The sequence below is a fragment of the Salmo trutta genome, chromosome 29 (assembly GCF_901001165.1).
Source record: "Salmo trutta chromosome 29, fSalTru1.1, whole genome shotgun sequence".
Taxonomy (NCBI): domain Eukaryota; kingdom Metazoa; phylum Chordata; class Actinopteri; order Salmoniformes; family Salmonidae; genus Salmo; species Salmo trutta.
This window is the reverse complement of record NC_042985.1, coordinates 43622764-43638151: the sequence shown is the minus strand read 5'-3', so window position 1 is coordinate 43638151 and position 15388 is coordinate 43622764. Positions and strand designations below refer to the sequence as shown.

The 15388-nt window shown below is 43.2% G+C and overlaps 1 protein-coding gene across 4 annotated transcripts in view; it reads left to right on the top strand.

Annotated features, from left to right (window-relative positions):
- Positions 1-4703: 4703 nt before the first annotated feature.
- Positions 4704-15388, top strand: part of ogdha (oxoglutarate dehydrogenase a) — a 79501-nt gene continuing 68816 nt past the window's right edge. For 3 of the 4 annotated variants that reach the window (XM_029722283.1, XM_029722281.1, XM_029722284.1), the window contains exon 1: positions 4704-4791. The gene's annotated coding sequence lies outside the window, so the exon portion shown is untranslated. Of the gene's footprint in view, positions 4837-15388 lie in introns of all 4 variants that reach the window. The other variant, XM_029722282.1, reaches the window with a different exon arrangement.

The following is a 15388-nucleotide window of genomic DNA, read 5'->3' as shown; positions in this document are numbered from 1 at the left end:
CAATGAACTAATCACTGATCATAATCTTGATGTGATTGGCCTGACTGAAACATGGCTTAAGCCTGATGAATTTACTGTGTTAAATGAGGCCTCACCCCCTGGTTACACTAGTGACCAAACCCCCCGTGCATCCGGCAAAGGCGGAGGTGTTGCTAACATTTACGATAGCAAATTTCAATTTACAAAAAAAAAAACAATGACGTTTTCGTCTTTTGAGCTTCTAGTCATGAAATCTATGCAGCCTACTCAATCACTTTTTATAGCTACTGTTTACAGGCCTCCTGGGCCATATGCAGTGTTCCTTACTGAGTTCCCTGAATTCCTATCGGATCTTGTAGTCATAGCAGATAATATTCTAATTTTTGGTGACTTTAACATTCACATGGAAAAGTCCACAGACCCACTCCAAAAGGCTTTCGGAGCCATCATCGACTCAGTGGGTTTTGTCCAACATGTCTCTGGACCTACTCACTGCCACAGTCATACTCTGGACCTAGTTTTGTCCCATGGAATAAATGTTGTGGATCTTAATGTTTTTCCTCATAATCCTGGATTATCGGACCACCATTTTATTGCGTTTACAATTGCAACAAATAATCTGCTCAGACCCCAACCAAGGAAGATTAAAAGTCGTGCTATAAATTCTCAGACAACCCAAAGATTCCTTGATGCCCTTCCAGACTCCCTCTGCCTACCCAAGGACGTCAGAGGACAAGAATCAGTTAACCACCTAACCGAGGAACTCAATTCAACCTTGCGCAATACCCTAGATGCAGTTGCACCCCTAAAAATTAAAAACATCTGTCATAAGAAACTAGCTCCCTGGTATACAGAAAATACACGAGCTCTGAAGCAAGCTTCCAGAAAATTGGAACGGAAATGGCGCCACACTAAACTGGAAGTCTTCCGACTAGCTTGGAAAGACAGTACCGTGCAGTATCGAAGAGCCCTCACTGCTGCACGATCATCCTATTTTTCCAACTTAATTGAGGAAAATAAGAACAATCCGAAATTTCTTTTTGACACTGTCGCAAAGCTAACTAAAAAGCAGCATTCGCAAATGGAGGATGGCTTTCACTTCAGCAGTAATAAATTTATGAACTTTTTTGAGGAAAAGATCATGATCATTAGAAAGCAAATTACGGACTCATCTTTAAATCTGGGTATTCCTCCAGGGCTTCATTGTCCAGAGTCTGCACAACTCTGCCAGGACCCTGGCTCAAGGGAGATACTAAAGTGTTTTAGTACTATATCTCTTGACACAATGATGAAAATAATCATGGCCTCCAAACCCTCAAGCTGCATACTGGACCCTATTCCAACTAAACTACTGAAAGAGCTGCTTCCTGTGCTTGGCCCTCCTATGTTGAACATAATAAACGGCTCTCTATCCACCGGATGTGTACCAAGCTCACTAAAAATGGCAGTAATAAAGCCTCTCTTGAAAAAGCCGAATCTTGACCCAGAAATTATAAAAAACTATCGGCCTATATCGAATCTTCCATTCCTCTCAAAAATTTTAGAAAAAGTTGTTGCGCAGCAACTCACTGCCTTCCTGAAGACAAACAATGTATACGAAACGCTTCAGTCTGGTTTTAGACCCCATCATAGCACTGAGACTGCACTTGTGAAGGTGGTTAATGACCTTTTAATGACGTCAGACCGAGGCTCTGCATCTGTCCTCGTGCTCCTAGATCTTAGTGCCGCTTTTGATACCATCGATCACCACATTCTTTTGGAGAGATTGGAAACCCAAATTGGTCTACATGGACAAGTTCTGGCCTGGTTTAGATCTTATCTGTCGGAAAGATATCAGTTTGTCTCTGTGAATGGTTCGTCCTCTGACAAATCAATTGTAAATTTCGGTGTTCCTCAAGGTTCCGTTCTAGGACCACTATTGTTTTCACTATATATTTTACCTCTTGGGGATGTCATTCGAAAACATAATGTTAAATTTCACTGCTATGCGGACGACACACAGCTGTACATTTCAATGAAACATGGTGAAGCCCCAAAATTGCCCTCGCTAGAAGCCTGTGTTTCAGACATAAGGAAGTGGATGGCTGCAAATTTTCTACTTTTAAACTCGGACAAAACAGAGATGCTTGTCCTAGGTCCCAAGAAACAAAGAGATCTTCTGTTGAATCTGACAATTAATCTGGATGGTTGTACAGTCGTCTCAAATAAAACTGTGAAGGACCTCGGCGTTACTCTGGACCCTGATCTCTCTTTTGAAGAACATATCAAGACTGCTTCAAGGACAGCTTTTTTCCATCTACGTAACATTGCAAAAATCAGAAACTTTCTGTCCAAAAATGACGCAGAAAAATTAATCCATGCTTTTGTTACTTCTAGGCTCGACTACTGCAATGCTCTACTTTCCGGCTACCCGGATAAAGCACTAAACAAACTTCAGTTAGTGCTAAATACGGCTGCTAGAATCCTGACTAGAACCAAAAATTTTTATCATATTACTCCAGTGCTAGCTTCCCTACACTGGCTTCCTGTTAAGGCAAGGGCTGATTTCAAGGTTTTACTGCTAACCTACAAAGCATTACATGGGCTTGCTCCTACCTATCTTTCCGATTTGGTCCTGCCGTACATACCTACACGTACGCTACGGTCACAAGACGCAGGCCTCCTAATTGTCCCTAGAATTTCTAAGCAAACGGCTGGAGGTAGGGCTTTCTCCTATAGAGCTCCATTTTTATGGAATGGTCTGCCTACCCATGTGAGAGACGCAGACTCAGTCTCAACCTTTAAGTCTTTACTGAAGACTTATCTCTTCAGTAGGTCCTATGATTAAGTATAGTCTGGCCCAGGAGTGTGAAGGTGAACGGAAAGGCTGGAGCAACGAACCGCCCTTGCTGTCTCTGCCTTGTCGGTTCCCCTCTTCCCACTGGGATTCTCTGCCTCTAACCCTTTTACAGGGGCTGAGTCACTGACTTACTGGTGTTCTTCCATGCCGTCCATGGGAGGGGTGCGTCACTTGAGTAGGTTGAGCCACTGACGTGGTCTTCCTGTCTGGGTTGGCGCCCCCCCCTTGGGTTGTGCCGTGGCAGACATCTTTGTGGGCTATACTCGGCCTTGTCTTCGGACGGTAAGTTGGTGGTTGTAGATATCCCTCTAGTGGTGTGGGGGCTGTGCTTTGGCAAAGTGGGTGGGGTTATATCCTGCCTGTTTGGCCCTGTCCGGGGGTATCATCGGATGGGGCCACAGTGTCTTCTGATCCCTCCTGTCTCAGCCTCCAGTATTTATGCTGCAGTAGTTTATGTGTCGGGGGGCTAGGGTCAGTCTGTTACATCTGGAGTATTCTCTTGTCTTATCCAGTGTCCTGTGTGAATGTAAATATGCTCTCTCTAATTCTCTCTTTCTTTCTTTCTTTCTTTCTCTCGGAGGACCTGAGCCCTAGGACTACCTGGCATGATGACTCCTTGCTGTCCCCAGTCCACCTGGCCATGCTGCTGCTCCAGTTTCAACTGTTCTGCCTGCGGCTACGGAACCCTGACCTGTTCACCGGACGTGCTTGTTGCACCCTCGACAATTACTATGATTATTATTATTTGACCATGCTGGTCATTTACGAACATTTTAACATCTTGACCATGTTCTGTTATAATATCCACCCGGCACAGCCAGAAGAGGACTGGCCACCCCTCATAGCCTGGTTCCTCTCTAGGTTTCTTCCTAGGTTTTTGGCCTTTCTCAGGAGTTTTTCCTAGGGAGTTTTTCCCAGCCACCGTGCTTCTTTCACATGCATTGCTTGCTGTTTGGGGTTTTAGGCTGGGTTTCTGTACAGCACTTTGAGATTTCAGCTGATGTACGAAGGGCTATATAAATAAATTTGATTTGATTTGATTTTGATCTGTTACATATATTTTAGAGGCTATTTAGACAGAACATTGTATAAACTCTTTATAGACTGGTTTGGATTTCTCTCTGACCAATATGGCTGCCATTTTCAACCCATTCTGGTACTTTGAGGGTTTAGTAATTTAATAGGATCTCTAGCTTTAAAACAGCAACATTTTCCCTCAACCTCATCGCAAAATATGTAGAATAGCATGAGATTAGCTATAAAACTGAAAATAGTAGGTTGACTGGTAGAACTGGTAAGATTGTGGTTTATTTCACAGTGGTTTTAGAGTCCCGCAATAAGAGCTGCGATGCTAATATTTGTGTAAACTCTTATTAACAGTTGTGTTCTGTGGGTGTCACTGAGTAGACTGATACCCCATTTCATTGATCCACAATCCATAGGTAATGCTGTACAGTGCAATATGAATGTCAATATGCAAAATATTCTGACTGGGGAGATGATTTCCCACATCAAAGGTCATGCAATAAGAGCTACAACGCTAATATTTGTGTAAATTGTTCACAGTTGTGTTCTGTGTGTGCCACTGAGTAGAATGATACCTATTTTCATTGAGTCACAATCCATAGGTAAGGTTGTGCAGTGAAATAGTATGCCCCCAATGCAATTCTGAAGTCACAGCCACAGTGTGATTTCTTTTGTCAAATTAACTAATTATCTTTTGCTGAATTTATATAACACTCCAAACTTGTTTAGCATATTCTAGTCCAAATATGGCATGATTCCACTTTTTCTAATCATTTGCATCACTTTCAATAAGTAACTTTTATTTTGAAGGCACACCGCAAATTGCACTTGTGGCCAATCCTCATTGTGGCTAGCTTCACATTGGTGTCTCTCTCACCGCAGTTGCTTTTGGTGTTGCTACTCGCTGTCATTTCCATTAAGACAGAGGGCAACGCGGCAGAACAGAGGTGGGTGAGCCGTGATTTAAATCTTTAAACGACTGGATATTTGAAGTAAGTGCTTTTGTTGTTTAAACGATGAACACCCGGTACAGCAGTCGCTGCCATAAAGTACGTTAGCTTAACTAACGTCAGGGTTTCTCGAGGAGTTGGCTCGCTAGTTAGCGTTAGCTAAACTAGCGAATCAAAAGAGACTAGCAAGTCATATTTTTTTCCCACATTTTCCAATTGTATCTTTTAATTAGAAACATTCACACGTTATGTTTTGTGGTCAGTCATAGTAGATAACTAACGTTAATAGTTAGTGGCTACAAGTTAGCTAGGTAACGACGTTGGTTAGCTAGCGTAGTAGCTTGATCGTTAGCCAGCTAGCTATCTGGTGTGAGTGGGAATGTAATTGAAGCAGGTCCCTCGCCTTTGTTTAATAACATAGTCAAGTTATATAGTAGACTATATAACTCCTATGAAGATACAGATCAACAGTTGTGAGAATAAAACATTTGCTAGCTTGTTAGCTAGAAATATTTTTGGAAACCAATGTTTAAACGATAAAGTGATTGACGTTTTGCAGGACGACTGGTACATGGTCTGGTACTATTTTTAACCGGGATTTCGTTTAGAGAACCAGTGGGCTCCTCAGAAAAGAACTTGGGCGGGTTCGCATTGGGCGATGAAGGGGAGTGGAAAATGTTTGAAGTATGGTAACCTATGCGGTTCCACAAAAGCGTTAACATCCGGTTTTCAGGGTTACTGTCAGAGATACATTTGAGGAGATGGGGAAACTTCATTTGAATCATACAAGCCCCCGCCCCATTGTGTACTTTGCCTATGCGTCGGCCACGGGCTGAGCGGTGCATTCTGGGAGATTTTGAGACAAAGCGAGCTCTCCTTCAAGGAGGGAATGGGAGTCAATTGGGCGTGACATTACCTACTTTTGAGGAAAATGGGCAGGTTTCTTGATCCATAGCCTGACTTTGAGAAGTGAGTGCGTGACGATTATCTTATCAACCAAGTGACGCAGCATGACGATGTGAACGCGATTGATCAACAGTCTGCTTGGTGAGGCGTTATGGTTTTCCTTTCATATCCAATGTGATGTCTATCTCATTTCTCTAATATCTCTGCTAAGTATTTTGCAACTTCCGTTTCCCCTGAAAAACGGAAGTAGGGACTCTGCGTAGGCGTCATTCTACACCTGCTATGACCTCTGAGAAGCCAGCAAGAATAAGCAAGACCTTGCAAGAATAAAGCGCTGACCTTGGCGATTTCCCTTCAAAATATAAGTCACGCAAAGATAAAAAAAAAAATACAAATGGCCGACATAACATTTTATTAGGAAATGTTAGCAGACATGAAATTTTGTTTAACAATATCAAAGTGAATAGCCTTAATAGCACAAATAATATTATAGCATTGACAATATATTTTTTAACAGCATTAAAATGAAGGATTACTGGAGTTATTATGTTAACAGTAATTAAAATAACAAAACATGATGTATAATAATATTGCTATTATATCAACTTTATACATTTTTAAATCCCATTGTTATTTAGCCCATTTGTATTACACTATGTTCAGTGTGTATTTTATTTTGGACCTGCACGTTAACACTAGAAGCGTATTACTTAAAATGGATCAATGGAAAGTGTGTTCACAGCTCCAATCCAGATGTGTTTTGAATTCTGACGTTAACCTTTCTGCTTATAACGTTTTTCGGCAAGACAGCTTCCAAATGTGGGGGAGTGGCAATCTTTACCAAGGATCACCTTCAGTGCTCGGTTGTCTCCACCAAGTCTGTACACCAAAAATGTGATTAGCTGGTTTTATGCATTAAACTTTCAAATAACTTACCTGCTGCTGAGTGCTATCGTCCTCCATCAGCACCGGCCTGTACCCTACCTGCCCTAAGCTCTCTCCTGGCCCCCTACACTAAGTCTGAATTTGTCCTGCTTGGTGACTTAAACTGGGACATGCTTAAACCACCTGACCAAGTCCTAAAGCAATGGGACTCCCTAAATATTTCTCAGATTATTTACCAATCCCACATGGTGTGACTCCAAACACTCAGAAAAGGCTACTCTCCTCAATGTTATCCTCACAAATAATCAGTCTGGTGTTTTCTGTAATGACCTTTGTGATCACTGTTTTACAGCCTGTGTTCGTAATGGCTGCTCAGTGAAACAACCTGTCCTGATTTGTCAAATTTTAATGAGCAAGCCTTCCTTCATGAACTGGCCTCTGTAAAATGGTATATGATCAGCTTGTACCTTTTTTAAAATATTTTCAGTGGTATTGTTAACAAACATGCCCCCATAAAGAAAATTAAAAGCAGATTAAGCCCGTGGTTCGACCATGTTCTTGCAGAGTTACTCCACCTCAATAATTGCATTTGTTGAAAGGCTCGGCACACGCATACTCAGGCAAACTGGCTCTCGTTCAGGAAAATGAGAAATAAGTGTGCTCACGCTATCCAGAAGGCCGAAGTTAGTTACTTTAAGGAGCAGTTCTCTCTCTGTGGGTCTAACCCCAAGAAGTTCTGGAAAATGGGTAAAGAGCTGAAGAATAAACCCTCCTCCTCACAGCTGCCCATGTTCCTTAAAGTTGATGTGGTTGTTACTGACAAGAAGCACATGGCTGAACTTTTTAAATAACCACTTCATTAAGTTAGGATTCCTATTTGACTCAGCTATGCCTCCTTGCCCGTCCAACATTTCCTCATCTACCACCCCTTCTAATGCGACTAGGCCAGACGCTCCTCCCTCTTTTTCACCTGCCCCGCTACAAAGTTTCTCCCTCCAGGTGGTCACTGAGTCCGAGGTGCTGAAGGAGCTCCTTAAACTTGACTCCAAAAAGCCCATCTGGGTCAGATGGTTTAGACCCTTTAACCTCCCTGGGCAAGGTGGGACGTTTAGTCAACAGCCAGTGGAGTCGCGTGGCGCGAAATACAAATACCTCAAATGTTTTAACTTCAATTTCTCAAACATATGACTATTTTACACCATTTTAAAGACAAGACTCTCGTTAATCTAACCACATTGTCCGATTTCAAAAAGGCTTTACAGCGAAAGCAAAACATTAGATTATGTCAAGAGAGTACCCTGCCAAAAATAATCATACAGCCATTTTCAAAGCAAGCATATATGTCACAAAAACCAAAACCACAGCTAAATGCAGCACTAACCTTTGATGATCTTCATCAGATGACACTCCTAGGACATTGTTATACAATACATGCATGTTTTGTTCAATCAAGTTCATATTTATATCAAAAACCAGCTTTTTACATTAGCATGTGATGTTCAGAACTAGCATACCCACAGCAAACTTCCGGTGAATTTACTAAATTACTCACGATTAATGTTCACAAAATACATAACAATTATTTTAAGAATTATAGATACAGAACTCCTTTATGCAATCGCGGTGTCAGATTTTAAAATAGCTTTTCGGCGAAAGCACATTTTGCAATATTCTGAGTACATAGCTCGGCCATCACAGGCTAGCTAATTTGACACCCACCAAGTTTGGCGCTCACTAAACTCAGAATTACTATAAGAAAAATTGGATTACCTTTGCTGTTCTTCGTCAGAATGCACTCCCAGGACTTCTACTTCAGCAACAAATGTTGTTTTGGTTCCAAATAATCCATAGTTATATTCAAATACCTCCGTTTTGTTCGTGCGTTCAGGTCAGTATTCGAAGGGTGACGCGCGAGCGCATTTCATGACAAAAAAAATCAAAATATTCCATTACCGTACTTCGAAGCATGTCAAACGCTGTTTTGTAAAATAGAGAATATTCCAACCGGGCGACATTGTATTTATTCAAAGGCTGAAAGAAAAAAAAATGGAGAATTCTCATGAACGCGCATCTCCAGTGTCACTGTACAGAGCTGCTGTACTTAGCCCAGAGACTGCAGACACCCCATTACACTTTCTGGCGCCTTCTGAGAGCCAATGGAAGCCTTAGAAAATGTCACGTTACAACAGAGATGCTGTATTTTCAATAGAGATGCCACAGTAGGGGAACAAATTGTCAGACAGGGCACTTCCTGTATGGAATCTTCTCAGGTTTTGGAATGCCATATGAGTTCTGTTATACTCACAGACACCATTCAAACAGTTTTAGAAACTTTAGAGTGTTTTCAATCCAAACCTACTAATAATATGCATATTCTCGTTTCTGGGCAAGAGTAGTAACCAGTTTAAATCAGGTACGTTTTTTATCTGGCTGTGCAAATACTGCCCCCTAGCCCCAACAGGTTAACAAGTTCCACAGACGTGACTAACTGAAATTGAATAATGTGTCCCTGAACAAAGGGGGGGGGGGGGGGGGGGGTCAAAATTAAAATAACAGTCAGTATCTGGTGTGGCCACCAGCTTCATTAAGTACTGCAGTGCTCCTCCTCATTGACTGCACCAGATTTGCAAGTTCTTGCTGTGAGATGTTACCCCCCCTCTTCCACCAAGGCACCTGCAAGTTCCCGGACATTTCTGGGGGGGAATGGCCCAAGCCCTCACCCTCTGATCCAACAGGTTCCAGATGTGCTCAATGGGATTGAGATCCGGGCTTTTCGCTGGCCGTGCGGAACACTGACATTCCTGTCTTGCAGGAAATCACGCACAGAACGAGCAGTAAGGCTGGTGCCATTGTCATGCTGGAGGGCCATGTCAGGATGAGCCTGCAGGAAGTGTACCACATGAGGGAGGAGAATGTCTTCCCTGTAACTCACAGCGTTGAGATTGCCTGCAATGACAACAGGCTCAGTCTGATGATGCTGTGACACCGCCCCAGACCATGACGGACCCTCCACCTCCAAAACAATTTCGCTCCAGAGTACAGGCCTCAGTGTAACGCTCATTCCTTCGACGATAAACGCAAATCTGGCCATCACCCCTGGTGAGACAAAACCGCTTCTCATCAGTGAAGAGCGCTTTTTGCCAGTCTTGTCTGGTCCAGCGACGGTGGGTTTGTGCCCATAGTTGCTGCCGGTGATGTCTGATCAAGACCTGCCTCACAACAGGCCTACAAGCTCTCAGTTCAGCCTATTGTGGACAGTCTGAGCACTGATGGAGGGATTGTGCGTTCCTGGTGTTACTCGGGCAGTTGTTGTTGCCATCCTGTTCCTGTCCCGCAGGTGTGATGTTGGGATGTACCAATCCTGTGCAGGTGTTACACGTGGTCTGCCACTGCGAGGATGATCAGCTGTCCGTCCTGTCTCCCTGTAGCGCTGTCTTAGGCGTCTCACAGTACAGACATTGCAATTTATTGCCCTTGCCACATCTGCAGTCCTCATGCCTCCTTGCAGCATGGCTCAGGCACGTTCACGCAGATGAGCAGGGACCCTGGGCATCTTTTGGTGTTTTTCCAGAGTCAGTAGAAAGGCCTATTTAGTGTCCTATGTTTTCATAACTGAGACCTTAATTGCCTACCGTCTGTAAGCTGTTAGTGTCTTTACGACCGTTCCACAGGTGCATGTTCATTAATTGTTTATGGTTCATTGAACAAGCATGGGAAACAGTGTTTAAACCCTTTACAATGAAGATCTGAAGTTTGGGATTTTTATGAATTATCTTTGAAAGACAGGGTCCTGAAAAAGGGGCGTTTCTTTTTTGCTGAGTTTATATTGACTTGAAAAAATGCAATTATAAATTGTCCTCCAGTAGACTTGCTTTAAATGTCCAATATCCCCGTACGCGTGGAATTTCTGTGAGTTATGTGAAGGCCAATTAGATGATGATCCGATTGCATTCTCTCCTATCAATACTTTTTTAAACAATCGGTCTAGCTAGATCAAGTCTCCTCCACGTATATCAAGTTAAACTTATCAAATCAAAGTTTATTTGTCACGTGTAGACCTTACAGTGAAATGCTTACTTACAGACTCTAACCAATAGTGCAAAAACGTATTAGGTGAACAAAGGTAAGTAAAGAAATAAAACAACAGTAAAAAGACAGGCTATATACAGTAGCGAGGCTATAAAAGTAACGAGGCTACATACAGACACAGGTTAGTCAGGCTGATTTGAGGTAGGATGTACATATAGTTAAAGATATAGATATGGTTGAAGTGACTATGCATATATGATGAACAGAGAGTAGCAGTAGCGTAAAAAGAGGGGTTGGTGGGTGGGACACAATGCAGATAGCCTGGTTAGCCAATGTGCGGGAGCACTGGTTGTCGGCCCAATTGAGGTAGTATTTACATGCATGTCTAGTTAAAGTGACTATGCATATATGATAAACAGAAAGTAGCAGCAGTGTAAAAAGAGGGGTTGGGGGGGCACACAATGCAAATCGTCCTGGTAGTCATTTGATTACCTGTTCAGGAGTCTTATGGCATTGGGGTAAAAACTGTTGAGAAGCCTTTTTGTCCTAGACTTGGCACGCCGGCACCGCTTGCCATGCGGTAGTAGAGAGAACAATCTATGACAGGGGTGGCTGGGGTCCTTGACAATCTTTAGGGCCTTCTCCTGACACCGCCTGGTATCGAGGTCCTGGATGGCAGGCAGCTTAGCCCCAGTGATGTACTGGGCCATACGCACTGCCCTATGTAGTGCCTTGTGGTCAGAGGCCGAGCAATTGCCGTACCAGGCAGTGATGCAACCGGTCAGGATGCTCTCCATGTTGCAGCTGTAAAACCTTTTGAGGATCTCAGGACCCATGCCAAATCTTTTTTGTTTCATGAGGGGAATAGGCTTTGTCGTGCCCTCTTCACGACTGTCTTGGTGTGTTTGGATCATTCTAGTTTGTTGTTGATGTGGACACCAAGGAACTTGAAGCTCTCAACCTGCTCCACTACAGCCCCGTCGATGAGAATGGGGGCGTGCTCGGTCCTCCTTTTCCTGTAGTCCACGATCATCTCCTTAGTCTTGGTTACACTGAGAGAGAGGTTGTTATTCTGGCACCACCCGGCCAGGTCTCTGACCTCCTCCCTATAGGCTGTCTCGTCGTTGTCGGTGATCAGGCCTACCATTGTTGTGTCATCTGCAAACGTGATGGTGTTGGGGTTGTGCCTGGCCATGCAATCGTTGGTGAACAGGGAGTACAGGAGGGGACTGAGCACGCTCCAGTGTTGAGGATCAGCGTGGAAGATGTGTTGCTACCTACCCTCACCACCTGGGGGCGGCCCGTCAGGAAGTCCAGGATCCAGTTGCAGAGGGAGGTGTTTAGTCCCAGGATCCTTAGCTTAGTGATGGGCTTTGAGGGCACTATGGTGTTGAACGCTGAGCTGTAGTCAATGAATAGCATTCTCACATTAGTGTTCCCTTTGTCCAAGTAGAAAAGGGCAGTGTGGAGTGCAATAGAGATTGCATCATCTGTGGATCTGTTTGGGCGTAATGCAAATTGGAGTGGGTCTAGGGTTTCTGGGATAATGATGTTGATGTGAGCCATTACCAGCCTTTCAAAGCACTTCATGGCTACGGACGTCAGTGCTACGGGTCTGTAGTCATTTAGGCAGGTTTCCTTTGTGTTCCTGGGCACAGGGACTATGGTGGTCTGCTTGAAACATGTTGGTATTACAGACTCAATCAGGGACATGTTGAAAATGTCAGTGAAGTCACCTGCCAGTTGGTCAGCACATGCCCGGAGCACACGTCCTGGTAAACCGTCTGGCCCCGCAGCCTTGTGTATGTTGATCTGTTTAAAGGTCTTACTCACGTCGGCTATGGAGAGCGTGATCACACAGTCGTTTGTAATAGCTGATGTTCTCATGCATGCCTCAGTGTTTCTTGCCTCGAATCGAGCATAGAAGTGATTTAGTTCATCTGGTAGGCACGTGTCACTGGGCAGCTCGCGGCTGTGCTTCCTTTTGTAGTCTGTAATATTTTGCAAGCCCTGCCACATAAGATGCGCGTCGGAGCCAGTGTCGTATGATTCAATCTTAGCCCTGTATTGACGCTTTGCCTGTTTGATGGTTCATCGCAGGGCATAGCAGTATTTCTTGTAAGCTTCCGGTTTAGAGTCCTGCACCTTGAAAGCGGCAGCTCTACCCTTTAGCTCAGTGCGAATGTTGCCTGTAATCCATGGCTTCTGGTTGGGGTATGAACGTACTGTCACTGTGGGGACGACGTCCTCGTTGCGCTTATTGATAAAGCCAATGACTGATGTGGTGTACTCATCAATGCCATCGGAAGAATCCTGGAACATGTTCCAGTCTGTGATAGCAAAACAGTCCTGTAGTTTAGCATCTGCTTCATCTGACCATTTTTTTATTGACCATTTCACTGGTGCTTCCTGCTTTAATTTTTGTTTGTAAGCAGGAATCAGGAGGATAGAGTTGTGGTCGGATTTACCAAATGGAGGGCATATGAGAGCTTTGTACGCATCTCTGTGTGTGGAGTACAGGGGATCTTGAATTTTTTTCCCCTCTGGTTGCACATTTAACATGTTGATAGAGATTTGGTAGAACTGATTTAAGTTTCGCTGCATTAAAGTCTCCGGCCACTAGGAGCGCCGCCTCTGGGTGAGTGGTTTCCTGTTTGCTTATTTCCTTATACAGCTGACTGAGTGCGGTCTTAGTGCCAGCATCTGTCTGTGGTGGTAAATAAACAGCCACGAAAAGTATTGCTGAGAACTCTCTAGGCAAGTAGTGTGGCCTGCAATTTATCACAATTTAATCTATTTCAGGTGAGCAAAATCTAGAGACTTCCTTAGATTTCGTGCACCAGCTGTTTACAAAAAGGCACAGACCCCCCCCCTCCCACCGTCTTACCGGAGTGTGCTGTTCTATCTTGCCGGTGCAGCGTATATCCTGATAGCTGAATATCCACGTCGTCATTCAGCCACGATTCCGTAAAACATAGGATATAACAGTTTTTGATGTCCCGTTGGTAGGGTGTTCGTACCTCGTCCAATTTATTGTCCAATGATTGCACGTTGGCGAGTAGTATTGTAACGGCAGCTGTCCCACTCGCCTTCTCCGGGTCCTGACCAGACATCCGGCTCTTTGTCCTCTGTACCTGTGTCACTTCCTCTTGCAAATAACGGGGATGTCGTGTTAATGCCGTGTTAATGCAGAATTGTCTTGCTGAGTTTTGTAAATGTTGATTTTAAATGTTTGCAATTTCTGCTCGGCATCAGACTAAGTTTGTGCTTCAGTTGTACTTCTAAACTCAATTCACAACAATTCACAAACTTGCATTCTATCAGCAGACGGGGCTCTGAATGATGTCTAGCTACTTTTCTCGGTGTAGCCAGACTATTTTTCTCTGGTAAATTGCAAGATTAACTTTAAGCAAAACATTAGGAAATGTAGCTTTCTATGATAGGCCTAAACATTAGAAATGTGATAGCCATGCATAAATTTGGAAAAAAATTTGCTTTTTCATTGTTATCTCATTTACTTACCAGCAACTCCAGACTCCACAAAGACACAGCTTGTAGACATGCTGCTGGAGAGCCAGTAATGCGTCAAATCGTTGTTATTTTGCATATCTGTCATTCACATTCGCTTGTAAATGTCCAAACTCACCAAAAAATGACATTTTGATAGCTTCTCTTATAGGTATAACTTTATGAGCTGGATTGCGTCATTAGCATATCTAGCTAATTTTGTTAGCATTCTGGTAATAGATGCCCAATGGGCTTTTTGGCATTTTTTCGGCGCCCCCTTGTGTACTAAGCTGGTAATAGTGTAAATCCCTTGGTGACAGAAGGATGGTATGACGATGCCCAACCCTAGTATTAAAGAGCTGAAAGGTATAGACATTTTTGTCTTTATGTTTAGTGGTTTTACCGAACCACGTCAATTTGTAGAGTAGAAACTCTTCATTAGGCTATAATACATAGGCCAACACCAATCACCCACAACCAACTATCTTATCCTTTCCCAGGCCTTGCAGGTATCCAACCGCATGTTACAACACAATAAAATGCAACAGCAACAACCCATATATTCAGAGCCCATTATGCAAAATTGACTGCTTTTCAGCTGATTTCCCACCCTTTATGGGCCACCTAGGGGTGTGAAAGCTCAATTCCATGATTATTTATGCTTTTAAATGGTCACTAGATGGGGTAGTTATTTTTTTTTTTTACCTTTTCATACTGCAATTGAGCTATCTGAGCTGTCAGCTTGTAAATATTTTTGACAATTTACCTTCACCTTGTGCAGAGCTAGGGGTTGGAAACGCAGGCTGGTGGAATTAGATTGCTTTAGCTACAGTCATGGAGTTCGCTAAATATTTTCATAAAGAAACTGATAAAACACACAGGTGCTAAATCAAGGTGACCTTACAAAGTTGAGGACAAAGAGCAAGAGTGTCCACAACTAAAGAATCATTGTGGGATCTGTAAAGACACTTATCCCAAAAGTATGATGGTGTACTTACTACCTGCACATGCTAAAATAAATGAGGTGGGTAGATAGATAACTGTCATTGTAGCAACGAATTTATATATATATATATATATATATATAAAAAAAAACGTTTTGTTCTATTATCTATACAATAGGCCATAATTGATTTTGCCCCATTAGGCCTGGCGTATTCCCACGTTCAAGGAGATTTCTGTTTTGATTGGGTTATTTTGCCTAAAAACCTTTTTTAGGCCTACATATAGAAAAATGAACTTCATCTTTGCCCAGCCTGGCAAGACT